Below are 27,806 nucleotides of genomic sequence, written 5' to 3'. Positions count from 1 at the left end.
TTTTGGAAAGTGCCTACCTGTAGGTTTTGGCCTGTAGCTCAGCCGCCACCTAGGGAAACCTACCAAACCTGTGCATTTCTGAAAACTAGAGACCTAGGAAAATCCAAGATGGAGTGACTTGTGTGGCTCGGACCAGGTTCTGTTACCCAGAATCCTTTGCAAACCTCAAAATTTGGCCAAAAAAACACATGTTCCTCACATTTCTGTGGCAGAAAGTTCTGGAATCTGAGAGGAGCCACAAATTTCCTTCCACACAGCGTTCCCCCACATCTCCCGATAAAAATGATACCTCACTTGTGTGGGTAGGCCTAGCGCCTGCAACAGGAAACGCCCCAAAGTGCAACGTGGACACAGACAAATTTTTGAAGGAAAAGAGAGGTGTTTTTTGCAAAGTGCCTACCTGTAGATTTTGGCCTGTAGCTCAGCCGCCACCTAGGGAAACCTACCAAACCTGTGCATTTCTAAAAACTAGAGACCTAGGGGAGTCCAAGATGGGGTGACTTGTGTGGCTCGGACCAGGTTCTGTTACCCAGAATCCTTTGCAAACCTCAAAATTTGGCTAAAAAAACACATGTTCCTCACATTTCTGTGGCAGAAAGTTCTGGAATCTGAGAGGAGCCACAAATTTCCTTCCACCAAGCGTTCCCCCGCGTCTCCCGATAAAAATGATACCTCACTTGTGTGGGTAGGCCTAGCGCCCGCGACAGGAAACGCCCCAAAGCGCAACGTGGACACAGACAAATTTTTGAAGGAAAAGAGAGGTGTTTTTTGCAAAGTGCCTACCTGTAGATTTTGGCCTGTAGCTCAGCTACCACCTAGGGAAACCTACCAAACCTGTGCCTTTCTGAAAACTAGAGACCTAGGGGAATCCAAGATGGGGTGACTTGTGTGGCTCGGACCAGGTTCTGTTACCCAGAATCCTTTGCGAACCTCAAAATTTGGCTAAAAAACCACATGTTCCTCACATTTCTGTGGCAGAAAGTTATGGAATCTGAGAGGAGCCACAAATTTCCTTCCACCCAGCGTTCCCCCACGTCTCCCGATAAAAATGTTACCTCACTTGTGTGGGTAGGCCTAGCGCACGCGACAGGAAACGCCCCAAAGCGCAACGTGGACACAGCCAAATTTTTGAAAGAAAACAGAGGTGTTTTTTGCAAAGTGCCTACCTGTAGATTTTGGCCTGTAGCTCAGCCGCCACCTAGGGAAACCTACCAAACCTGTGCATTTCTGAAAACTAGAGACCTAGGGGAATCCAAGATGGGGTGACTTGTGTGGCTCGGACCAGGTTCTGTTACCCAGAATCCTTTGCAAACCTCAAAAATTTTGCTAAAAAATACATGTTCCTCACATTTCTGTGGCAGAAAGTTCTGGAATCTGAGAGGAGTCACAAATTTCCTTCCACCCAGCGTTCCCCCATGTCTCCCGATAAAAATGATACCTCACTTGTGTGGGTAGGCCTAGCGCCCGCGACAGGAAACGCCCCAAAGCGCAACGTGGACACAGCCACATTTTTGAAGGAAAACAGAGGTGTTTTTTTCAAAGTGCCTACCTGTAGATTTTGGCCTGTAGCTTAGCCGCCACCTAGGGAAACCTACCAAGCCTGTGCATTTCTGAAAACTAGAGACCTAGGGGAATCCAAGATGGGGTGACTTGTGTGGCTCGGACCAGGTTCTGTTACCCAGAATCCTTTGCAAACCTCAAAATTTGGCTAAAAAAACACATGTTCCTCACATTTCTGTGGCAGAAAGTTCTGGAATCTGAGAGGAGCCACAAATTTCCTTCCACCCAGCGTTCCCCCACGTCTCCCGATAAAAATGATACCTCACTTGTGTGGGTAGGCCTAGCGCCCGCGACAGGAAACGCCCCAAAGCGCAACATGGACACAGCCAAATTTTTGAAGGAAAACAGAGGTGTTTTTTGCAAAGTGCCTACCTGTAGATTTTGGCCTGTAGCTCAGCCGCCACCTAGGGAAACCTACCAAACCTGTGCATTTCTGAAAACTAGAGACCTAGGGGAATCCAAGATGAGGTGACTTGTGTGGCTCGGACCAGGTTCTGTTACCCAGAATCCTTTGCAAACCTCCGAATTTGGCTAAAAAAACACATGTTCCTCAGATTTCTGTGGCAGAAAGTTCTGGAATCTGAGAGGAGCCACAAATTTCCTTCCACCACGCGTTCCCCCACGTCTCCTGATAAAAATGATACCTCACTTGTGTGGGTAGGCCTAGCGCCTGCAACAGGAAACGCCCCAAAGTGCAACGTGGACACAGACAAATTTTTGAAGGAAAAGAGAGGTGTTTTTTGCAAAGTGCCTACCTGTAGATTTTGGCCTGTAGCTCAGCCGCCACCTAGGGAAACCTACCAAACCTGTGCATTTCTGAAAACTAGAGACCTAGGGGAGTCCAAGATGGGGTGACTTGTGTGGCTCGGACCAGGTTCTGTTACGCAGAATCCTTTGCAAACCTCAAAATTTGGCTAAAAAAACACATGTTCCTCACATTTCTGTGGCAGAAAGTTCTGGAATCTGAGAGGAGCCACAAATTTCCTTCCACCAAGCGTTCCCCCGCGTCTCCCGATAAAAATGATACCTCACTTGTGTGGGTAGGCCTAGCGCCCGCGACAGGAAACGCCCCAAAGCGCAACGTGGACACAGACAAATTTTTGAAGGAAAAGAGAGGTGTTTTTTGCAAAGTGCCTACCTGTAGATTTTGGCCTGTAGCTCAGCTACCACCTAGGGAAACCTACCAAACCTGTGCCTTTCTGAAAACTAGAGACCTAGGGGAATCCAAGATGGGGTGACTTGTGTGGCTCGGACCAGGTTCTGTTACCCAGAATCCTTTGCGAACCTCAAAATTTGGCTAAAAAACCACATGTTCCTCACATTTCTGTGGCAGAAAGTTATGGAATCTGAGAGGAGCCACAAATTTCCTTCCACCCAGCGTTCCCCCACGTCTCCCGATAAAAATGTTACCTCACTTGTGTGGGTAGGCCTAGCGCACGCGACAGGAAACGCCCCAAAGCGCAACGTGGACACAGCCAAATTTTTGAAGGAAAACAGAGGTGTTTTTTGCAAAGTGCCTACCTGTAGATTTTGGCCTGTAGCTCAGCCGCCACCTAGGGAAACCTACCAAACCTGTGCATTTCTGAAAACTAGAGACCTAGGGGAATCCAAGATGGGGTGACTTGTGTGGCTCGGACCAGGTTCTGTTACCCAGAATCCTTTGCAAACCTCAAAAATTTTGCTAAAAAATACATGTTCCTCACATTTCTGTGGCAGAAAGTTCTGGAATCTGAGAGGAGTCACAAATTTCCTTCCACCCAGCGTTCCCCCATGTCTCCCGATAAAAATGATACCTCACTTGTGTGGGTAGGCCTAGCGCCCGCGACAGGAAACGCCCCAAAGCGCAACGTGGACACAGCCACATTTTTGAAGGAAAACAGAGGTGTTTTTTTCAAAGTGCCTACCTGTAGATTTTGGCCTGTAGCTTAGCCGCCACCTAGGGAAACCTACCAAGCCTGTGCATTTCTGAAAACTAGAGACCTAGGGGAATCCAAGATGGGGTGACTTGTGTGGCTCGGACCAGGTTCTGTTACCCAGAATCCTTTGCAAACCTCAAAATTTGGCTAAAAAAACACATGTTCCTCACATTTCTGTGGCAGAAAGTTCTGGAATCTGAGAGGAGCCACAAATTTCCTTCCACCCAGCGTTCCCCCACGTCTCCCGATAAAAATGATACCTCACTTGTGTGGGTAGGCCTAGCGCCCGCGACAGGAAACGCCCCAAAGCGCAACATGGACACAGCCAAATTTTTGAAGGAAAACAGAGGTGTTTTTTGCAAAGTGCCTACCTGTAGATTTTGGCCTGTAGCTCAGCCGCCACCTAGGGAAACCTACCAAACCTGTGCATTTCTGAAAACTAGAGACCTAGGGGAATCCAAGATGAGGTGACTTGTGTGGCTCGGACCAGGTTCTGTTACCCAGAATCCTTTGCAAACCTCCGAATTTGGCTAAAAAAACACATGTTCCTCAGATTTCTGTGGCAGAAAGTTCTGGAATCTGAGAGGAGCCACAAATTTCCTTCCACCACGCGTTCCCCCACGTCTCCCGATAAAAATGATACCTCACTTGTGTGGGTAGGCCTAGCGCCCGCGACAGGAAACGCACCAAAGCGCAACGTGGACGCAGCCAAATTTTTGAAGGAAAACAGAGGTGTTTTTTGCAAAGTGCCTACCTGTAGATTTTGGCCTGTAGCTCAGACGCCACCTAGGGAAACCTACCAAACCTGTGCATTTCTGAAAACTAGAGACCTAGGGGAATCCAAGATGGGGAGACTTGTGTGGCTCGGACCAGGTTCTGTTACCCAGAATCCTTTGCAAACCTCAAAATTTGGCTAAAAAAACACATGTTCCTCACATTTCTGTGGCAGAAAGTTCTGGAATCTGAGAGGAGCCACAAATTTCCTTCCACACAGCGTTCCCCCACGTCTCCCGATAAAAATGATACCTCACTTGTGTGGGTAGGCCTAGCGCCTGCAACAGGAAACGCCCCAAAGTGCAACGTGGACACAGACAAATTTTTGAAGGAAAAGAGAGGTGTTTTTTGCAAAGTGCCTACCTGTAGATTTTGGCCTGTAGCTCAGCCGCCACCTAGGGAAACCTACCAAACCTGTGCATTTCTGAAAACTAGAGACCTAGGGGAGTCCAAGATGGGGTGACTTGTGTGGCTCGGACCAGGTTCTGTTACCCAGAATCCTTTGCAAACCTCAAAATTTGGCTAAAAAAACACATGTTCCTCACATTTCTGTGGCAGAAAGTTCTGGAATCTGAGAGGAGCCACAAATTTCCTTCCACCAAGCGTTCCCCCGCATCTCCCGATAAAAATGATACCTCACTTGTGTGGGTAGGCCTAGCGCCCGCGACAGGAAACGCCCCAAAGCGCAACGTGGACACAGACAAATTTTTGAAGGAAAAGAGAGGTGTTTTTTGCAAAGTGCCTACCTGTAGATTTTGGCCTGTAGCTCAGCCACCACCTAGGGAAACCTACCAAACCTGTGCCTTTCTGAAAACTAGAGACCTAGGGGAATCCAAGATGGGGTGACTTGTGTGGCTCGGACCAGGTTCTGTTACCCAGAATCCTTTGCGAACCTCAAAATTTGGCTAAAAAACCACATGTTCCTCACATTTCTGTGGCAGAAAGTTCTGGAATCTGAGAGGAGCCACAAATTTCCTTCCACCCAGCGTTCCCCCACGTCTCCCGATAAAAATGTTACCTCACTTGTGTGGGTAGGCCTAGCGCACGCGACAAGAAACGCCCCAAAGCGCAACGTGGACACAGCCAAATTTTTGAAGGAAAACAGAGGTGTTTTTTGCAAAGTGCCTACCTGTAGATTTTGGCCTGTAGCTCAGCCGCCACCTAGGGAAACCTACCAAACCTGTGCATTTCTGAAAACTAGAGACCTAGGGGAATCCAAGATGGGGTGACTTGTGTGGCTCGGACCAGGTTCTGTTACCCAGAATCCTTTGCAAACCTCAAAAATGTTGCTAAGAAACACATGTTCCTCACATTTCTGTGGCAGAAAGTTCTGGAATCTGAGAGGAGTCACAAATTTCCTTCCACCCAGCGTTCCCCCATGTCTCCCGATAAAAATGATACCTCACTTGTGTGGGTAGGCCTAGCGCCCGCGACAGGAAACGCCCCAAAGCGCAACGTGGACACAGCCACATTTTTGAAGGAAAACAGAGGTGTTTTTTGCAAAGTGCCTACCTGTAGATTTTGGCCTGTAGCTTAGCCGCCACCTAGGGAAACCTACCAAACCTGTGCATTTCTGAAAACTAGAGACCTAGGGGAATCCAAGATGGGGTGACTTGTGTGGCTCGGACCAGGTTCTGTTACCCAGAATCCTTTGCAAACCTCAAAATTTGGCTAAAAAAACACATGTTCCTCACATTTCTGTGGCAGAAAGTTCTGGAATCTGAGAGGAGCCACAAATTTCCTTCCACCCAGCGTTCCCCCACGTCTCCCGATAAAAATGATACCTCACTTGTGTGGGTAGGCCTAGCGCCCGCGACAGGAAACGCCCCAAAGCGCAACATGGACACAGCCAAATTTTTGAAGGAAAACAGAGGTGTTTTTTGCAAAGTGCCTACCTGTAGATTTTGGCCTGTAGCTCAGCCGCCACCTAGGGAAACCTACCAAACCTGTGCATTTCTGAAAACTAGAGACCTAGGGGAATCCAAGATGAGGTGACTTTTGTGGCTCGGACCAGGTTCTGTTACCCAGAATCCTTTGCAAACCTCCGAATTTGGCTAAAAAAACACATGTTCCTCAGATTTCTGTGGCAGAAAGTTCTGGAATCTGAGAGGAGCCACAAATTTCCTTCCACCCCGCGTTCCCCCACGTCTCCCGATAAAAATGATACCTCACTTGTGTGGGTAAGCCTAGCGCCCGCGACAGGAAACGCACCAAAGCGCAACGTGGACGCAGCCAAATTTTTGAAGGAAAACAGAGGTGTTTTTTGCAGTGCCTACCTGTAGATTTTGGCCTGTAGCTCAGACGCCACCTAGGGAAACCTACCAAACCTGTGCATTTCTGAAAACTAGAGACCTAGGGGAATCCAAGATGGGGAGACTTGTGTGGCTCGGACCAGGTTCTGTTACCCAGAATCCTTTGCAAACCTCAAAATTTGGCTAAAAAAACACATGTTCCTCACATTTCTGTGGCAGAAAGTTCTGGAATCTGAGAGGAGCCACAAATTTCCTTCCACCCAGCGTTCCCCCACGTCTCCCGATAAAAATGATACCTCACTTGTGTGGGTAGGCCTAGCGCCCGCGACAGGAAACGCCCCAAAGCGCAACGTGGACACAGACAAATTTTTGAAGGAAAAGAGAGGTGTTTTTTGCAAAGTGCCTACCTGTAGATTTTGTCCTGTAGCTCAGCCGCCACCTAGGGAAACCTACCAAACCTGTGCATTTCTGAAACCTAGAGACCTAGGGGAATCCAAGATGGGGTGACTTGTGTGGCTCGGACCAGGTTCTGTTACCCAGAATCCTTTGCAAACCTCAAAATTTGGCTAAAAAAACACATGTTCCTCACATTTCTGTGGCAGAAAGTTCTTGAATCTGAAAGGAGCCACAAATTTCCTTCCACCCAGCGTTCCCCCACGTCTCCCGATAAAAATTATACCTCACTTGTGTGGGTAGGCCTAGCGCCCGCGACAGGAAACGCCCCAAAGCGCAACGTGGACACAGCCAAATTTTTGAAGGAAAACAGAGGTGTTTTTTGCAAAGTGCCTACCTGTAGATTTTGGCCTGTAGCTCAGCCGCCACCTAGGGAAACCTACAAAACCTGTGCATTTCTGAAAACTAGAGACCTAGGGGAATCCAAGATGGGGTGACTTGTGTGGCTCGGACCAGGGTCTGTTACCCAGAATCATCTGCAAACCTCAAAATTTGGCTAAAAAAACACATTCCCTCACATTTCTGTGGCAGAAAGTTCTGGAATCTGAGAGGAGCCACAAATTTCCTTCCACCCAGCGTTCCCCCACGTTTCCCGATAAAAATGATACGTCACTTGTGTGGGTAGGACTAGCGCCCGCGACAGGAAACGCCCCAAAGCACAACGTGGACACAGCCAAATTTTTGAAGGAAAACAGAGGTGTTTTTTGCAAAGTGCCTACCTGTAGATTTTGGCCTGTAGCTCAGCCGCCACCTAGGGAAACCTACCAAACCTGTGCATTTCTGAAAACTAGAGACCTAGGGGAATCCAAGATGAGGTGACTTGTGTGGCTCGGACCAGGTTCTGTTACCCAGAATCCTCTGGAAACCTCAAAATTTGGCTAAAAAAACACATGTTCCTCACATTTCTGTGGCAGAAAGTTCTGGCATCTGAGAGGAGCCACAAATTTCCTTCCACCCAGCGTTCCCCCACGTCTCCCGATAAAAATGATACCTCACTTGTGTGGGTAGGCCTAGCGCCCGCGACAGGAAATGCCCCAAAGCGCAACGTGGACACAGCCAAATTTTTGAAGGAAAACAGAGGTGTTTTTTGCAAAGTGCCTACCTGTAGAGTTTGGCCTGTAGCTCAGCCGCCACCTAGGGAAACCTACCAAACCTGTGCATTTCTGAAAACTTGAGACCTAGGGAAATCCAAGATGGGGTGACTTGTGTGGCTCGGACCAGGTTCTGTTACCCAGAATCCTTTGCAAACCTCAAAATGTGGCTAAAAAAACACATGTTCCTCACATTTCTGTGGCAGAAAGTTCTGGAATCTGAGAGGAGCCACAAATTTCCTTCCACCCAGCGTTCCCCCACGTCTCCCGATAAAAATGATACCTCACTTGTAGGCCTAGCGCTCGCGACAGGAAACGGCCCAAAACACAACGTGGACACATCACATTTTTTCATAGAAAACAGTGCCTACCTGTGGATTTTGGCCTCTAGCTCAGCCGGCACCTGGGGAAACCTAGCAAACCAGCGCATTTTTGAAAACTAAAGACCCAGGGGAATCCAAGATGGGGTGATTTGCGGGGCTCTGACCAGGTTCTGTTACCCAGAATCCTTTGCAAACATCAAAATTTGGCCAAAAAACACTTTTTCCTCTCATTTCGGTGACAGAAAGTTCTGGAATCAGAGAGGAGCCACAAATTTCCTTCCACCCAGCGTTCCCCTAAATCTCTCCATAAAAATGGTACCTCACTTGTGTGGGTAGGCTTAGCGTCCACAACAGGAAACGCCCCAAAGTGCAACGTGGACACAGACACATTTTTGAAGGAAAACAGAGGTGTTTTTTGCAAAGTGCCTACCTGTGGATTTTGACCTCTAGCTCAGCCGGCCCCAGGGGGGGGGAAATGCCCTAAAATAAATTTGACCCCCCACCCCCCCAAACCCCACCAGCCCAGGAGCGACCCTTGCCTACGGGGTCGCTCCCCCTGCGTGACATTGGCGCCAAAAAACAAATCCCCAGTGCCTAGTGGTTTCTGCCCCCTTGGGGCAGATTGACCTAAAATCGACCAATCTGCCCCCAAGGGCGGCAGAAATGGTCTAAATACAGTTTGCCCCCCAGGGGAGCGACCCTTGCCTGATGGGTCGCTCCCCATCTCTAAAAGAAAAAACACACAAAAAAAAATTGCCCTGGCGCCTAGAGGTTTCTGCCCCCCCCGGTGGCAGATCGGCCTAATAATAGGCCGATCTGCCCCCAGGGGGGGGCAGAAATGGCCTAAAATAAATTTGCATCCCCAACCCCCACCCCCCCACCAGGAGCGACCCTTGCCTACGGGGTCGCTCCCCCTGCGTGACATTGGCACCAAACAACAAATCCCCGGTGCCTAGTGGTTTCTGCCCCCTTGGGGGCAGATTGCCCAAAAATCGACCAATCTGCCCCCAAGGGGGGCAGAAATGGTCTAAATACAGTTTGCCCCCCAGGGGAGCGACCCTTGTCTGATGGGTCGCTCCCCATCTCTAAAAAAACAAACAAACAAAAAAAAACACACACAAAAAAAAAAAAGCCCTGGCGCCTACAGGTTACTGCCCCCAGGGGGGGGCAGATATGGCCTAAAATAAATTTGCCCCTTCAACCCGCACCCCCCCCCTCGGAGCGACCCTTGTCTACGGGGTCGCCCCCCTGCGTGACATTGGCGCCAAAAAACAAATCCCCGGTGCCTAGTGGTTTCTGCCCCCTTGGGAACAGATTGACCTAAAATCGACCAATCTGCCCCCTTGGGGGCAGAAATGGTCTAAACACAGTTTGCCCCCCAGGGGAGCGACCCTTGTCTGATGGGTCACTCCCCATCTCTAAAAAAACAAACAAACAAAAAAAAAAAAACACACAAAAAAATGTTGCCCTGGCAACAAGAGGTTTCTGCCCCCCCTGGGGGTAGATCGGCCTAATACCAATAGGCCGATCTGCCCCCAGGGGGGGCAGAGATGGCCTAAAATAATTTTGCCCCCCCCTACCCCCCCTGGGGAGTGACCCTTGCCTACAAGGTCTGTCCCCTTGCGAGACGGCGCAAAAAAAAGATCCCTGGTGCCTAGTGGTTGACATAAAATCGGCCGATCTGCCCCCAAAGCGGGCAGAAATGGCCTAAATACATTTTGCCCCTCCAGGGGAGCGACCCTTGTCCAAGGGGTCGCTCCCCATCTGTAAAACAAAAAAAACTAAAAAATCCCTGGTGCCTAGTGGTTTCTGCCCCCTTTGGGGGCAGATCAGCCGAATCAAAATAGGCTGATCTACCCCCCAGGGGGGCAGAAATGGCCTAAAATAATCCCCCCCTCCTGGGAGCGACCCTTGCCTAAGGGGTCGCTCCCCTTGCGTGAAATTCACGCAAAAAAAAAAACTCCCTGGTGTCTAATGGTTTCTGCCCCCCTTGGGGGCAGAATGGCCTCATCAAAATAGGCCAATCTGCCCCCAAGGGGGGCAGAAATGGCCTAAATACAATTTGCCCCCTAGGGGAGCGACCCTTGCCTAAGGGGTCGCTCCCCACCTAAAAAAAAAAGAAAACATAACAAAAAGAAAAAATAAAAGAAATGATCCCTAGTGCCTAGAGGTTTCTGCCCCCCCTGGGGGCAGAAAAGGCCTTCCCAAAAAATGCCCCCCCTGGGAGCGACCCTTGCCCAAGGGGTCGCTCCCGTTGCGTGATATTTGCGCCAAAAAAAAAAACTCCTTGGTGTCTAATGGTTTCTGCCCCCCTTGGGGGCAGATTGGCCTCATCAAAATAGGCCAATCTGCCCCCAATGGGGGCAGAAATGGCCTAAATATATATTGCCCCATAGGGGAGCGACCCTTGCCTAAGGGATCGCTCCCCACCTAAAAAAAAAGAAAACATCACAAAAAAAAAAGAAAAAAAAAAAAGCTCCCTGGTGCCTAGAGGTTTCTGCCCCCCCTGGGGGCAGATCGGCCTAATAATAGGCCAATCTGCCCCCAGGGGGGGCAGAAAAGGCCTTCCTAAAAAAATGCCCCCCCTGGGAGCGACCCTTGCCCAAGGGGTTGCTCCCTTTTGACAGTTTCATTGAAAAAAAAAAAATCCCTGGTGTCTAGTGGGGTTTCAAAAGCCGGATTGCAAGCAATCCGGCTTTTGAAACCCTGTGAGAGACTTCAAAGGGAAGGAAATACATTTCCTTCCCTTTGAAGCCTCTCGGGGCCTCCCCCATGGGATTGAAAGAGAAATGCAAAAGCATTTCTCTTTCAATCGGAGACCCTGTGACTAATCAGGGCGCGCTCGCGCGCTGATGTCACAGGGGGGGTTGGGGGGGTCGGGGGTGGGAGGGGAAGGGCTTCCCCTTCCATCCCTGACTTGGGGCGGTGGGTGGAACCCCACAGAGGGAGCACTAGCGCTCCCTCTGGGCTCTGTGCACAGGACGTAATGGTTACATCCTGGGCACAGCAGCACTGTGCCTCAGGACGTAACCATTACGTCCTGGGCACAGAAGGGGTTAAAGTCCCCACAATTTCTAGCTAGTCTCCCATTGTACAAGACTATGAGGGCTGACAGTGAACAACCATTTGAATTACATTACTTTTACAATTTGAAACTTTCTACACATTTCCTCAAGATAGACTCATGTTGACGTTCTTCTGCGGATGACAGCTTCTTCTGAATATTAACACTGTAGAAAATAGCACAGAACATGACACATAAACTAACATTATTTCCTGCCATAAACTAAGACCATTATTTCAACTTCAATAGTTAACACAAGGAAGTACATACTGAACAGAGTGAAAAAAGCAGTAGTTTTTCACTGTGAGCTTTCAATGGGATAGCTAATAAACACAGTTTGCAAAAGAATTTCAATGAAGTCAGCATAACATCTCAACACTGTACTGTAGAAAAATACTAAAGCTTAGGCCTTTTGACTAATGCTAATACAGGAAGAATAAAACAATTTTAATAACAACTCCATATAAGTATTATATCTAGTATTTTATGACTTAATTAATATCATGAAGTACCACATTTATACTTTATTAATCAGTCAATAATAATTTCACATAATTATCTTTTGTCAGTACAAATGGTTATGATTCACCAAATTTGTTTTCAAAGTTATTTATTATTTCACATAGAAGTCAATTTGATGGACACCACAATGTTAGTCACATTTAAAACATGCACGTTTTAAATTTTTAGTACGATTTTCTCTAAATAGGCCTTTTAGTGCAACTCATGTATATGATTTCTTTACTCATAATTTATTACAAATTCTTGCTCTCTAACACTATGCTTGGGTCCTAGGGCTAGAGTTTCTATTGGACCTAGGGGTTAGGGTTGGAGTGCTGATTGGCTGATAGGTCTGGGACTGTGATTGGCTCCTAGAGCTAGGGTTTCTATTGGACATAGGGCTTAGGGTTTAGCTTTGGGTTGGTTGCTAGGCTAGGGATGTGATTGGTTGAAATGGCCAGGTCTGCCATTTTTCTTAGGGCTTAAGGCTGGGGTTCTGACTAGTTAGTTTTATGGTCTTCATTGGACAAAGGTCTCCTGAAATAGGGTTTTTAATATTAGGGCTCAGGGCATCTCAGCCCGGGAATTGAGGTTAAGGACAGAGAGGAGAAGGGCAGTTTCCTGTTTGGGCCTTTCCGGGCAGGTTGGGCATAGGTGAGAAATGCTACCCTTTTTGCCATTCACCAGCCACCACCTTAACTCATCAAGACCTTCAAACAGAATAAAACACTCTGAGCAAATTCACTCTGTTTATTTACTACAAACTAGCCTGAGCTACAATTTAGTATTTCAACAACCACTACAAAACCCAACAGACCATGCCTATACACCTTTCTACCCCAACTACCACACACTGGCACCGTCACTTTCACAGAAAACACAACTTTGTCCTATACCATTCAAAAATCCACACATCACCCATTCAACACAAAGCCACATTATACATAACTTGAATACCATCCAGACACACACTTCCTGTTCATACAAAACACCAGCTCACCCTTTTCTTGCTCTAACAGACTCCTTACTGTCACCACCAAACCTATATTGAGCCCTGCATCATATTATTCACTAACACCCTCCTCCTTTTCTTATCAAAAACATGCAACCAAACAATCCTTACAATCCAAACCATCACACATACTACCTCTTACAGCCATCAAATCTAACACGAAAACTCATAACTTTTGCCCATCCTCCCTCACACACCACATACACTCTTTTCCACAACACATCACCACCTCCTTTATCATTCAACTTCCACTCACTGACAGTACTTTTACATACAAATCCTTCACAGAAAACCACTACATTATTATCTCTTCTAACTACCCCACAAAGAAAATTAACACACACACCAGCACATCAAAAGTTCACATACACACAGTTTCATATATATTCTGTCACAAGTCAGAAACATACACCTACTCCCACCCTCCTGACTACACAAATGATACACATCTTTACTCCCAAATTTTCTCTCTTCACCAACACCCAACACAAATACACAATAACTCTCATTCACCCAGCTCTCATTCATTGTACACTTTAGAGCTGTAATACATGACCCACATGCTCCACCACCACCCCAACCCATAGACTTTCCACCCTAAACAGACACAACCAAATTAAACAACATGCCACTCTTCACAACTTAGAATCCCCATATTTAATACACATCAAGGCAATCCAAGAGAAACAACACCTCACCAACTCACTCTCAACCACCATTTCTACCACCTACACATGTAGACCCTTCAAAGTGACTTCTCAGCCTGCTGCTCAAGGAATACAATATAAAGAACAACACAATTGCTATCCTCATAAAGCTAATACCAGCACTAATGACTCACCTTCTATAACTGCAAAATATAATGCTCACACTTCTTCAAAACAAAGTCACACCACCACCAAAACAATCTCTGAACTGCATACTAATAAATGCTCACTCACTCTCTAAAACTCTAAAAACAAGCACTACATCTACAATGTGATCACTGGCACACAACCTAACTTACTCTTCATTAATTTATAATGGTTGGGAGATGATATGGCCCAAAAAGCCATTCCTCCAGACGATCAAACTATCACACAAAATCATTTAGGCAAAAGGGGAGGTAGGCAAGCTGTTATATTCAAACAAACGATAAATCCCACTAAAGCTGATGACGTTTCCATACAAGGTTGTGAGGCCCTCATCACCAGATGCAACAACACCAACCTCCTACCTTAACTTTCTTCTCCTTTACAGGCCATTACCTAGCAAAGCAACATTCCCAAACACATTTCTAGACACTGTTTCAAACATTATAATAATATACTCCAAAATATGCATTTGTGGTGACCTAAGCATTTGGTTTGACAACCCCAATATGCCCCATCTAAAAATCATCATCACTAGCCTAGTCACAATGAATCTACATCAGATTGTACACAAACCCTCACACATTGCTGGGCACATCCTAGATATTATTGTTGCTAATCCTGAGCTAATTACCTTTCAAAGGATTACTCCAGTCACACCGTCAGACCACCATTAGCTAGCTTTCCAACATAAAACACCACAACTCAATGCACCTAAGACAAACTTACAGGCAGCCATCTATCGACCATGGAACAAACTCAACTTTGAATACTTAGAAACACGACTAACATACAACACACAAATCTAGACACAATAAATTCCATTCGAAAGCTTTATGAGTGCCTACAGGAAGCTTTTAAGATCCTAACAGTACAAAGAAGAACAAAAAAGGACAAAGGAAAACAAGTACCTTGGAGACATACATAACTAAAAAAGATAGAACAACAAATTAAAATGTTGCAACACAACTGGCTCAAAACAAAAAGCAGTCAAGACAGACTTTACCTAGAGAAACTTACCATAACCTACAAGTCAACAATCAAAAAAACTAAAAAGTTACTATTCAGAAAGAATTCAAAATGCTAAATGTACAAATAAATAATTTTTAAAAATTCTCATTGAATTTTGTGGACCTAAATGCACAGAAGGAACTCATCCCATTACTCAGGAATTTACTGACAAACTGGCAAATCATTACACAGCCAAAGCAGACACATTAGACTTCTATTAAAACAAAGGAAAACCACTAGCACCAACCCATTTCCAAAACTAGACTAACCTAGCCTCTGCATTCCTTCAAACAAATATCACAAAGTGAATTTATGGATCTTTCCTAAAGACCTAAAAAAGGCATACACATACACCCATTAATAAGGAAAACAAACCTGGACCTGCATGACCCCAACAACTACAGACCGACTATGAATGGACCTTTCCTGGGCAAACTGATAAAAAGAACAACATTCACCCAGATTTCACAATCTATTGAAGAAAACTACATATTTTTAGACTGCAGGCAGGATTCCACCCAAAATGAAGCACAGAATATGCCCTCGTTGCAATTTGGGATGACCTTAAAAACACAGGACCATATTTAATGGAAAATGACAGAGAGTGACACTGCGCCAAAATTGGCAGGTACACCCTCCTTCATTTTCATTCAATTAAATACAGTGCACCCCTGTGTTGTCTCCTGCGCTGGCACTAAATTGAGCTGCCTAGCACCAAATTAACTGAAGGAGAGGAAGAGAGAAAGAAAGTAAGAGGGAAAGAGATAGAGTTGTTTTCACGGAAATGAGTCCAGCTGTGCAACCTTCACACTGAGCTATAGGGATTGTGCTTTTTTATTATTATTTTTAGCCCTTTATGGGCTTTCTGGTACCACAATAGCCTTTTTTTATTTATTTATTGATTTGTTTATTTATGTTTTATTTTTATTTTTTAATTATTTTTAACTTAAAATTCCCTTTACGGGCTACCTAACTGCAGGGGAAGCCTTAAAGCTTCAGCTAGCACAGAACTGTTTTTACAGCAGCTCCATGCTTGCTGACACATTTTATCTCTGTCCCCTGCACACGTACCGGGGACAGAGATGAAACTTCATAATTTCACAAAGCGACCTGTTTCAAAGGTCCTGCTGTCAAAACCCAAAGTGTTTGCTATGGCGTGGCTGCAGCTGAGCCATAGCAAGCAGCTATGTCCCAGGGGTGGACACCTCAGTACATAGCAGGAGCCAGACCTAGGGGGTGGCAGTCACCAGGGCCATCTGTAGCTCCACAAAGGGGGGGTCCGCATGCCCCCCTCCAATGTGAAGATAGCCCTAGCTATGGTGGTCCCCGGCACTAATGGAGGTCCAAACCGAACCACCTTTTAATTCTTTCTGGACCAAGAGCTACCTTTATCCTAAATTTGGTGTAATTCCGGCAAGTGGTTATGCGCTATTGCTGTTCAAATTTTCCTATGCGAATGAACATTGGAAAAGCACTAATTTTCAACCTCCTTTATCTCAGCCGCCACTTGACAGATCACCCCAAAAGTTTCCAGACAACAGCTCACGTGACGGGCACATTTATTTGGGAAAATTTTGTGACGATTCGTCAAGCACCGCCAGTGATATAGGCAAGCAAAAATCAACTTTTTCTATAGAAACTAGTTCCCACCCATAACTAAATATATATGTGTTTGTGTGAGTGTGTGTATGTGTGTGTGTGTTTGTGTCTGTGTATGGGTAAGTTTGTGTGTGTGTGTGCCTGTGTGTGTATTCACTTAAAAAAAGCAATGTTTACAGGGTTGTTATAGTTAGGAAACAGAATACAAAACCTTACAAATTCACTGAAAAAAACAAAGGTTACAGGGACATTTTAGTTGGGCTCACATTTCACATTTCACTTGTACACAACCAGTAAAATTCAACAGATATAGTTACCTGAGCTAACTATTGCTTACTCCTCCGCAATGCACTGCTTATGAACTCACATATTACGTAACTCATTGCATGGTCAGTGACATCACTGAAGACATCTCAAGTGACATCAATAATGACAATAATGATGACATTGTCCGGTGAGTGTGAGTGTTTTCTAAATGTTTATGAGTGTTAAGCATATATACCAAGGTACTGCAAATGTTAAAATAGTAGACTTTCTGTACTACTAATGAGTTATTCTGTTTCAGACATATATCATGTGAATGGCTGTTTGTTGTGACTGTGTGTATCCATGTGTGAGTGGGTGTCTGAGTGCCTGTATGAGTGTGTGAGTGGGTGTGTGAGTGCCTTCATGGGTTTATAAGTAGGTGTGTGAATTGCTGTGTGGGTGAGTGGCTGTGTGAGTGAATATATTGCTGAGTGAGTGGGTGTTTCAGTAGCTGTATGCCAGAGTGAGTGGCTTCATGGGTGGGTGTGTAAGTGATGGTATGGGTAAGTGAGTGGGTGTCTGAATGGCTGTATGAGTGATTAACTGGCTGTGTAAGTGGCTGCAATGGAGAGTGAGTGGCTGTTTTCTTCAGTGAGTTGGTGTGTAAGTGGCTGTATTATAGAGTGAGGGGCACACCTATACTCTGTTTTCAACTATTAGGGTCATTTTTTTGTACTCTTATTTGGTGCAAAACTAACTCCATATTTATACTTTGGGGCTAGACCCGTCTAGTGCCAAAATTATGGAGTTAAAGTCATTTTTCGGAAGTGGAAACCTACCTTGCCTTAATGAGATGCAAGGTAGGCATTACCGTGCAAAAAATGACTCTATGGCCTTAACGCCATATTTATACTCCTGTGCAAAAATGGTGCACAGGAAGGAGGAGGGGTCCAAAAAATGGTGCAAAGTTTGCTTTGCCCCATTTTTTAACACCTGGGTCAGGGCAGGCGTTAGGGGACCTGTGGGCCCATTTCCATAAAGGAACACCTTGGAATAAGCACAGAGGTGCCCTCCCCAGGTCCCAGGGACACCCCACCCACACCAGAGGGAGAGCAGAGGATGGGGGACCCCATCTCAGGTACGTACAGGTAAGTACAGGTAAGTATTTTATCTTTTAAAGTGCCATTGGGACCCCTGAAATGGGCCTCCATACATGGCACAGGGTGCAATGGCCATGCCCAGGGGACCCTGGTCCTCTGTGCTGGTCATTGGAGTGGTGGGCATGGCTCCTGTCTTTTCTAAGACAGGAGTCATGTGGTATGGATTGTTTTGCATCAGAAAATGACTCTAAGCAGGTTAGAGTCTTTCTTTTTTTTACTCTAACCTGCCTAACGTCATGGTTTGGTGAAAAAAAAAAAACCTTCTTCCTTACCACCAGCACCACACCACTAAAGTCATTTTTTTGCCGCTAGCCTACCCTTTGCACCGGCTTGCACCATTCCATAAATATGTTGCCCGGCTGGTGCACTGAAATTTGCAAGCCGGTGTTAAACTTTTTGGTGCAAAACTGAGTTGGTGCAGTTTTGCACCAAAAAGTATAAATCAGGGCCTAAGTATCTAAGTGAATGGATATATGGATGAGAGAGTGGATGTGTGAGTACTTGTATGAATGTGTGAATGGTTAGAAAAGTGGTTGTGTGGGTGTGTGAGTGCTTGAATTGGTGAGTGAGTGGCTGTGTTGAGAGGCTGTATGGGTCAGTGAATGGGTGTGTGAGCAGCTGTATAGATGAGTAAGTAGGCATGTGAGTAGCTATATGGGTGAGTGTGTGGCTCTGTGATTGGCTTAGGCATGAGTGACTGGTTGTATGAGTAGGTGTATGGGTGAGTGTGTGGTTGTGTGAGTGCCTGTATGAGTTAATGAATGGGTGTGTGAGTGGCTCTATGCTTGAGTGAGTGGTTGTGTGAGTTTGTGTATGGCTCTGTAAATCAGTATGTGAATGGCTTTGTGGGTGCATGAGTGGGTGTATGAGAGGTTTCATAGGGGTGTGATTGGCTGTGTGAGTGCCTCTGTGGATGATATCATCAGTGATGTCTGTGACCATGTCATGAGTGATGTAATATATGACGTCATAAGCAGTGCATTGTGAGGGTGTAATTTATAGTTAGCTCAGATAACTATAACTGCTAAATTTCACCGGTTTTGTACGAGTGAAATGTGAGCCTAACTATAATGTCCCTGTAACCTTTTTTTTTTTTCAGTAAATTTCTAAGGTATTATTTGTTCTATTGCCTAACTATAACATCTCTGAAACCTTTGCTTTTTTCATTCAATTTCTAAGTTTATTTTAATGTTGTGTGAGTCTCTGAGTGGGTCTGTGAGTTGATGTGTGAGTCTCTGAGTGGGTCTGTGAGTGGGTACAGGAGAGCCTGAAAGGGTGTGTGATTGGGTACATGAGTCTCTGAGTGAGTTTGTGAGTGGGGGAAGAGTATCTGTGAGTGGGTACATGAATGTCTGAGAGGGGTCTGTGAGTGCGTGCATGAGTGTCTGAGTGTGTCTTTGAGTGGCTGTGTAAGTGTCTGTTTGGCTGTGTCATTACCCATGTGAGTGACTTGGCAACAAAGGAACCTCACCTGTCCTTTTGCCAAACAAGGGACCACAGCATTGCATAAAATAAATACCCAAATGGAGTTATTTGGTCTCCATGGGTAAATGTCCAGTGTGTGTTATACAATACAGCTGCATAACAGGGCACAAGGAAATGTCACCAGTGACCTGGTGTGTGTTTTGGCAATGTGATTGTTCCTGGTGCATCTTTATCCAGAAATATGAAATAGCATGAATCTTCCAATAGAGAGACCAACAAGACTGCAAAGACATAAATCTCCACCAAAGCAGGGTCCAACCTGTTATCTATAAGTTGTACGTTCTTCTTTGTTTTTGGAGATGTCCTCATCTTCCTTGGATTTAAAAACATGCCACAAAATTGGTGGAAAAAGCACTGGGGGCCCTTTGGTAAGCTGTCAAAAGAGGAAAAACATTTGCATACTACTAAGGTGGATGGGGCTTCCAGGTGATTTGAACATTTGCATGTTTGTAGCAATTTAAAGGGAGAACCATGGACTCTGCTCTCACCAGAAGATGGCAAGAAAGAACCCACTCATCACAGTCACATATAGATTGTGCTACAATAGATCAATGGTGCTTTCACCTCTATGAAGGATTTCAGATTGTTTTCCAATAAGGAATTGCAGAGAAAACAACGGATTTCAGATCATTTTCCAGTATGGAATTGCAGAGCAAACGCACTTGCTTTACCTTTGCCAACCCAGGACTTTGAATCATTTGGAGCACCTGCTATGTTTATATTTGCAAGTGCTTCCTGGTGAGGTTTAATGCCTGCCGGGGCTCCTCTGGAACCCCAAGAACAGCTTGTGGGTAGTGGTATTCCTACCCTGCCCTTTTTCTTTTTTTTACATTTTTGTGGGACTTCGAGTGCCAAGATGGCTGCCAACACAGCTTAAAGTATTGGCAGCCAACCAGAGCTCTGCATTTCCTTACACAAGTTTGTTATTCTTCGCAAAGTCACTGGGGAGGACCCAGAGCCCTAGATATACAAACATGGATTTTCTTAAATTTCTCAACAACTATTACACAGATTTACACTAAATAACAAAAAAGCTCAATCTGCTGAACAAAATCTACCTCTCTACTAAATGCGATGTTTTTCCATCCTGCAGTTCAGGCTTTAACAAGGGAAATGCATTTTTTCACCCCCTTTTTCTCAGCCCATGTTGGATGGATCACCTTTTTTTTGGTAAAGTTTGTGACGATCTGTCAAACTGCACCAAAGTTATAGGCAAGTAAAAAATATACTTCTCCTAACTATAACCACCTACTGGCGGCTGCCAGTAGGTAATATAAGTATGTGTCTGTATATACATATATATATATATATATATATATGTATATATATATATATATATATATATATATATATATATATATATATATATATACATATATATATATCCTCTCAGTCACCATATAGAAATGGAAATATGGTCTAAGGTCGCTCGTGACCAAGGGAGCTGTGACTCCCAAAACGCATTGGGTGATTTTTGTTTTTGCCAGATCAAATTAATTTTGAAAGATGACATCGAGAGACAGATGTTGTTTCTGCTAACGGAGGAAACACAAGGATCAACATATATATATATATATATATACCAACAAGAATTGCTGCAAGCCCAGAGGTAAAGATTAGCAGATTACAATTATTCACAGAACAGCACTTCAAACACCACTACGCGTTTCAACATTTTTTTCTTCCTCAGCTGGTTTTAGTTTGTAGGCACTCATGGTTCTCATTTACCTGCCTTATATAGAAACAGGAGCATTCTGGGAGTTATAGTTCAAAGTGCCACTTTCAGAGTCCTTCTTTAAATGTTGCTAACCAATATTTGCGTTCTGCTTATTTCACAAGTAAACAAACTATGAGAGGTCATAACAGTCTCAGTGTAGTTTATGCTAAGTGCTACTCACAAGAAAGTGCTTCAATGCCTCGTCTGAGGTAGTAAGCACTGTATAAATACAATTACAAGTTCCTCATCACATAGACTCTTCAGTTGGCTAGGCTTAGTAAACCACAACATTCTTCAATGGAAATAGTGTTATAGAATCAGAAATATAATGAAGTAAGCACTATTACAGGATATTGTGTCTTTGTGTATTTTGCCATCAGGAGTGTGATTGTAAACAACAGACACAAGCCCATTCAAACTGCCAAACACAAGGGATGAAAACCTGAAATATTAATATTTTACCAAGCAACAGTCAGTTAATAATTACAATGTATCTTCAATAAGAGTAAAACTATTCATCAGAGCTTGAAAGAAAACTGTTATGCACTCTGTCAGAACCTTTGAGAGGGTCACCGGGCAAACTGTAAGCACTGGGCCCAACTGTAGGGTTTGAGAAATGTTATTCCGGATGTCCCAGGGCCAGGCTTACTATGGGTTCTGAGCAAGTAGCCCAAGTTCCACCTCTTTAGCACATGAGTCTCAGTGGTACTGTAGGTGGGTCAAACATTGGGTCAAGTGGGATAGGTTAGTGCACTTAATAATATAAGATAGGGATGGTCGTATGAGGAAAGCACTCTTGCCTAAAGCACGCATGCCAGCAACACAGTCTTAAAAACGACTGCGTCTTTGCCACGCATGGCTTTACCACGCATGCATTTACAATGAATTATGATGTAAAAGCATGTATGGCAAAGGAAGATGTGAGATAAATTAACCCCTGCTCTTGGCCGTAACACTCCACCCCAGCCCTTAAAACTGACCACCCCTCCCGAGCCCCAAATCCCCACAGCCCTGAGCCCTAAAACAGATCACACTCTGTCCCTGAAACTACTTTGATTCCCTTCCTAATGCCTAAAACCTTGCCCCCTACTTAAAACTACCTTGACCGCAGCCCCCGACTCGAGCCCTAAAACTGTCCCCAGCCCTGCTAACTGTCTCTTCCCCTAGCCCTGAACCCTAAAACCCTTCCCCAACCCCTACAAGTACCCCAACACCCCAGCCCTGAGCCCTAAAACCCTTCCTCAGCCCTCGCAACTACTCCGATCCCCCCACCCTGAGCCTTAAAATCCTCCCCTACCCCAAAAAACTAACCAGACAACCCTGTCAAAAGGTAAACCAACCTACTCCCGCCCTGAGTCCTGAAACTACTCCCACCCCTCAAAAGTACCCCCTCAAACCCAGTCCCAGCCCCTAAAAACCTGCTACCTGTTTAAAAAAAAGTAACACTACTAACGTAACGACTATAACCTTGCCCCTACTTAAAACTACCTTGATCCCAGCCCCCAACCCTGACCTCCACTGCCCTGAGCCCTAAAACAGCCCCACCCCTCAAAAGTACCGCTCCCAAACCCAGTCCAGCCCCTAAAAACGTGCTACCTCCCTAAATAAAAGTAACACAACTTCCCCCTTTACGTAAAAATTAAAATCACGCCAGTGCATGGTTTAGGCAAGCGTGGTTTAGCTTGCGGGGAAACAACATGTGTTGCTCAGCATGCTTTGTTAAGGGAGTTTCCCAATAGGAAAACATTTTCTTTAACTGGTTCTGTGCCCTGGACGAGGTGACCTCGTCCAGGGCTACAGTTCCCGTGTGCCTTGGACGAGGTCACCTCGTCCAAGGCACATGGGAACTTGGGGGAGCGCTAGCGCGCCCCCCCTGTGCACCCCCCTCCCCCCCAAGGCGGAGATGGAAGGGGAAGACCTTCCCCTTCCACCCTGAACCTCCCCCCTCACCCCCCCCTGTGACGTCAGCGCACGAGCGCGTGCTGATTTGTCACAGGGGCCTCCCCCAGAGCTTCCAGCGTGATTGAAAGAGAAATGCTTTGCATTTCTCTTTCAATCACGTGGGGGAGGCCCGGAGGGGCTTCAAAGGGAAGGAAATGTAGTTCCTTCCCTTTGAAGTCTCTCCCAGGGTTTCAAAAGGCGGATTGCTTGCAATCCGGCTTTTGAAACCCCACTAGACACCAGGGATTTTTTTTTATTTTACAGAAATTGACATAAGGAAGCAAACCCCTTGGGCAAGGGTCGCTCCGGGGGGGGGGGGGCATTTTTCAGGAAGGCCTTTTCTGCTCCCCTGGGCGCAGATCGGCCTAATAGGCCTTTTCTGCCCCCAGGGGGGGCAGAGACCTCTAGGCACCAGGGATCTTTTTTTTTTTTTAGGTGGGGAGCGACCCCTTAAGCAAGGGTCACTCCCCTAGGGGGGAAATTATATTTAGGCCATTTCTGCCCCCCTGGGGGGCAGATTGGCCTATTTTGATGAGGCCAGTCTGCCCCCAAGGGGGACAGAAACCACTAGACACCAGGGAGTTTTTTTTCTTTGGGTGAATTTCACACAAGGGGAGCGACCCCTTAGGCAAGGGTCGCTCCTTGGGGGGGGGGGGGAATCATTTTAGGCCGATCTGCCCCCGGGGGGGGCAGAAACCTCTAGGCGGCAGGGCAATTTTTTTTTGTGTGGTTATTTTTTTTTTTTTGGTTTTTTTTAGAGGTGGGGTGCTACCCATTAGGCAAGGGTCGCTCCCCTGGGGGACAAATTGTATTTAGACAATTTCTGCCCCTGGCCTATTTTGATGAGGCCAATCTGCCCCTAAGGGGGGCAGAAACCACTAGGCACCGGGGATTTGTTTTTTAGCGCCAATGTCACGCAGGGGGAGCGACCCGTAGGCAAGGGTCGCTCCCGGGCAGGGGGGGTTTGGGGGAGGTAAAATTTATTTTACGGCATTTCTGCCCCCCCGGGGCCGGCTGAGCTAGAGGCCAAAATCCACAGGTAGGCACTTTGCAAAAAACACTTCTGTTTTCTGTGAAAAAATATGTTGTGTCCACGTTGTGTTTTGGGCCATTTCCTTTCGTGGCGCTAGGCCTACCCACCGAAGTGAGGTACCATTTTTATCGAGAGACTGAGGGGAACGCTGAGTGGAAGGAAATTTGTGGTTCCTCTCAGATTCCAGAACTTTCTGTCACCAAAATGTGAGGAAAATGTGTTTTTTTAGCCACATTTTGAGGTTTGCAAAGGATTCTGGGTAACAGAACCTGGTCAGAGCCCCACAAGTCACCCCATCTTGTATTCCCCTAGGTCTCTAGTTTTCAGAAATGCACAGTTTTGGTAGGTTTCCCTAGGTGCCGGCTGAGCTAGAGGCCAAAATCTACAGGTAGGCACTTTACAAAAAACACCTCTGTTTTCTTTCAAAAAATGGGATGTGACCATGTTGTGTTTTGGGGCATTTCCTGTCGCGGGCGCTAGGCCTACCCACACAAGTGAGGTATCATTTTTATCGGGAGACTTAGGGGAACGCTGGGTGGAAGGAAATTTGTGGCTCCTCTCAGATTCCAGAACTTTCTGCCACAGAAATGTGAGGAACATGTGTTTTTTTAGCCAAATTTTGAGGTTTGCAAAGGATTCTGGGTGACAGAACCTGGTCAGAGCCCCACAAGTCACCCCATCTTGGATTCCCCTAGGTCTCTAGTTTTAAAAAATGCACAGGTTTGGTAGGTTTCCCTAGGTGCCGGCTGAGCTAGAGGCCAAAATCTACAGGTAGGCACTTTGCAAAAAACACCTCTGTTTTCTTTAAAAAAATGGGATGTGACCACGTTGCGTTTTGGGGCGGGCGGTAGGCCTACCCACACAAGTGAGGTATAATTTTTATCGGGAGACTTGGGGGAACATAGATTAGCAAAACAAGTGTTATTGCCCCTTGTCTTTCTCTACATTTTTTCCTTCCAAATATAGGAGAGTGTGTAAAAAAGACATCTGTTTGAGAAATGCCCTGTAATTCACATGCTAGTATGGTCACCCCGGAATTCAGAGATGTGCAAATAACCACTGCTCCTCAACACCTTATCTTGTGCCCTTTTTGGAAATACAAAGGTTTTCTTGATAGCTATTTTTCACTCTTTATATTTCAGCAAATGAATGGCTGTATACCCGGTAGAGAATGAAAACGCACTGCAGGGTGCTGCTCATTTATTGGTTCTGGGTACCTCAGGTTCTTGATGAACCTACAAGCCCTATATATCCCCGCAACCAGAGGAGTCCAGCAGACGTAACGGTATATTGCTTTCGATAATCTGACATTGCAGGGAAAAGTTACAGAGTAAAACGTAGAGAAAAATTGATGTTTTTTTAACCTCAATTTCAATATTTTTCTTTTTCAGTTGTTATTTTCTGTAGGAAACCCTTGTAGGATCTACACACATGACCCCTTGCTGAATTCAGAATTCTGTCTACTTTTCAGAAATGTTTAGGTTTCTGGGATCCAGCATTGGTTTCATGCCCATTTCTGTCACTGACTGGAAGGAGGCTGAAAGCACAAAAAATCGTAAAAATGGGGTATGAACCAGTAAAATGCAACAATTGTGTTGAAAAATTGGGTTTTCTGATTCAAGTCAGCCTGTTCCTGAAAGCTGGGAAGCTGCTGAGTTTAGCACCGCAAACCCTTTGTTGATGCCATTTTCAGGGGAAAAACCACAAGCCTTCTTCTGCAGCCACTTTTTCCCATTTTTTAAAAAAAACTGAAATTTTCACTGTATTTTGGCAAATTTCTTGGCCTCCTTCAGGGGAACCCACAAAGTCTGGGTACCTCTAGAAGCCCTAGGATGTTGGGAAAAAAGGACGCAAATTTGGCTTGGTTAGCTTATGTGGACAAAAAGTTATGAGGGCCTATGCGCAAACTGCCCCAAATAAGCATAAAAAGGCCTGGCACAGGAGGGGGAAAATGCCTGGCAGCGAAGGGGTTAAGAGATCTCAAGTATGAGGTGAATGGGCTTTTTCCCTATAGAGGAAGTCAGGGAGAAAACTGGGCCAACTGCTTGTAAGAAACATGTTTTCCTGTTGGTAACACATGGTGCCCAAGTACAAGAACTGCCAAACATTAAACAAAGATACTGGAACTGTCTGTTGGAGGCTGGCCTGGCTTATAGTGGGTACCTTATGGTACTTACACCTTGTGCCAGGTCCAGTTATCCCTAATTAGTAGATTAGTAGTGTTCTAGCAGCTTAGGCTGATAGAGATAGCTATAGTAGAGCAGATTAGGCTGAACTAGGAGACATGCAAAGCTCCTACTATACCACTTAAATCATATAGCATTATATCATAAGAATCACAATACTCAGAGTTACTAAAAATAAAGGTACTTTATTTTAGTGACAATATGCCAAAAATATCTGAGAGCATATACTCCCTTAGGAGGTAAGTAAAATATACAAAATATACACACAAACCAAAATCAGGTAAGTAAACAGCTAGAAAAGTAGTGCAAACAATGTAGAATACAATAGGATGCAATAGGCCTAGGGGCAACACAAACCATATACTCTAAAAGTGGAATGGGAACCACAAATGGGTCCCAGGCCTAGTGTAGTGTGTAGAGGGACGCTGGGAGTGTAAAGAAACACTAAGAGTGTCCAAGATACCCCACCCCAAGACCCTGAAAAGTATGAGTAAAGTGACAAAGTCAAGGGAAATGGCCCTGAACAATGTGGGGGCACCTTGGCTAGTGCCAGGGTGCCCTCACACTTATTAACTTTGCACCTAACGTTCACCAAGTCAGGATTAGACATATAGGTGACTTATAAGTTACTTAAGTACAGTGTAAAATGACTGTGAAATAATGTGGACGTTATTTCACTCAGGCTGCAGTGGCAGTCCTGTGTAAGAATTGTCTGAGCTCCCTATGAGTGGCAAAAGAAATGCTGTAGGCCTAGTGTAGTGTGTAGAGGGTCACTGGGAGTATAAGAAAACACTAAGGGTGTCCAAGATACCCCACCCTAAGACCCTGAAAAGTATGAGTAAAGTGACCCTACTTCCACAGAAACACACTAAAGCCGTGATAGGAGATTCTGCAAAGACAACAACTGACTGCAAAGCACTGAAGATGGATTCCTGGACCTGAGGACCTGTTAAGGAAGGGGACCAAGTCCAAGAGTCAGAAAAGTGTCTGAGGGGGGCAGGAGCCCACTAAACCCCGAATGAAGGTGCAGAAGGGCTGCCTCTGGGTGGAAGAAGCTGAAGATTCTGCAACAACGGAAGGTGCCAGGAACTTCTCCTTTGCACAGAAGATGTCCCACAGCGTGCCGGAGGATTCAGAGTTGTTTTCACACAGAAACACAGCAAACAAGCATTGCTAGCTGCAAAGTTCATGGTTGAAGAAAATGGGTGCTACTCGGGCCCAAGAAGGACCAAGAGGTCGCCCCTTGGAGGAGGAGACAGAGGGGGTGCTCAGCAGTGCAGCGAGCCCAAGCAGAAGCAGGCAGTACCCGCAAAAATACTTGAACAGGCATTCAAGAAATTTGAGCACAGTGGTCATCGCAACACTACAAAGGAGGGTCCCACGAAGCTGATGGTCAACTTAGTGAGTTGAGCAATGCAGGATAGAGTGCTGGGGCCTGGGCTCTGCTGTGCACAAAGGATTCCTTCCAAAAGTGCACAGAAGCCCTAGCAGCTCCAGATCAGATCAGTGACACAGTTAGGCACCACACAGGGAACACATTAGGCCACAACCTATGAGCACTGGGGCCCTGGCTAGCAGGGTCCCGGTGAGACATATAAAACACACCAACAAATAGGGTTTTCACTATAAGC

This window comes from Pleurodeles waltl, chromosome 2_2 (assembly GCF_031143425.1).
Source record: "Pleurodeles waltl isolate 20211129_DDA chromosome 2_2, aPleWal1.hap1.20221129, whole genome shotgun sequence".
NCBI lineage: Eukaryota > Metazoa > Chordata > Amphibia > Caudata > Salamandridae > Pleurodeles > Pleurodeles waltl.
The sequence above is the reverse complement of the archived record's forward strand: the minus strand, read 5'-3'. Positions refer to the sequence as shown.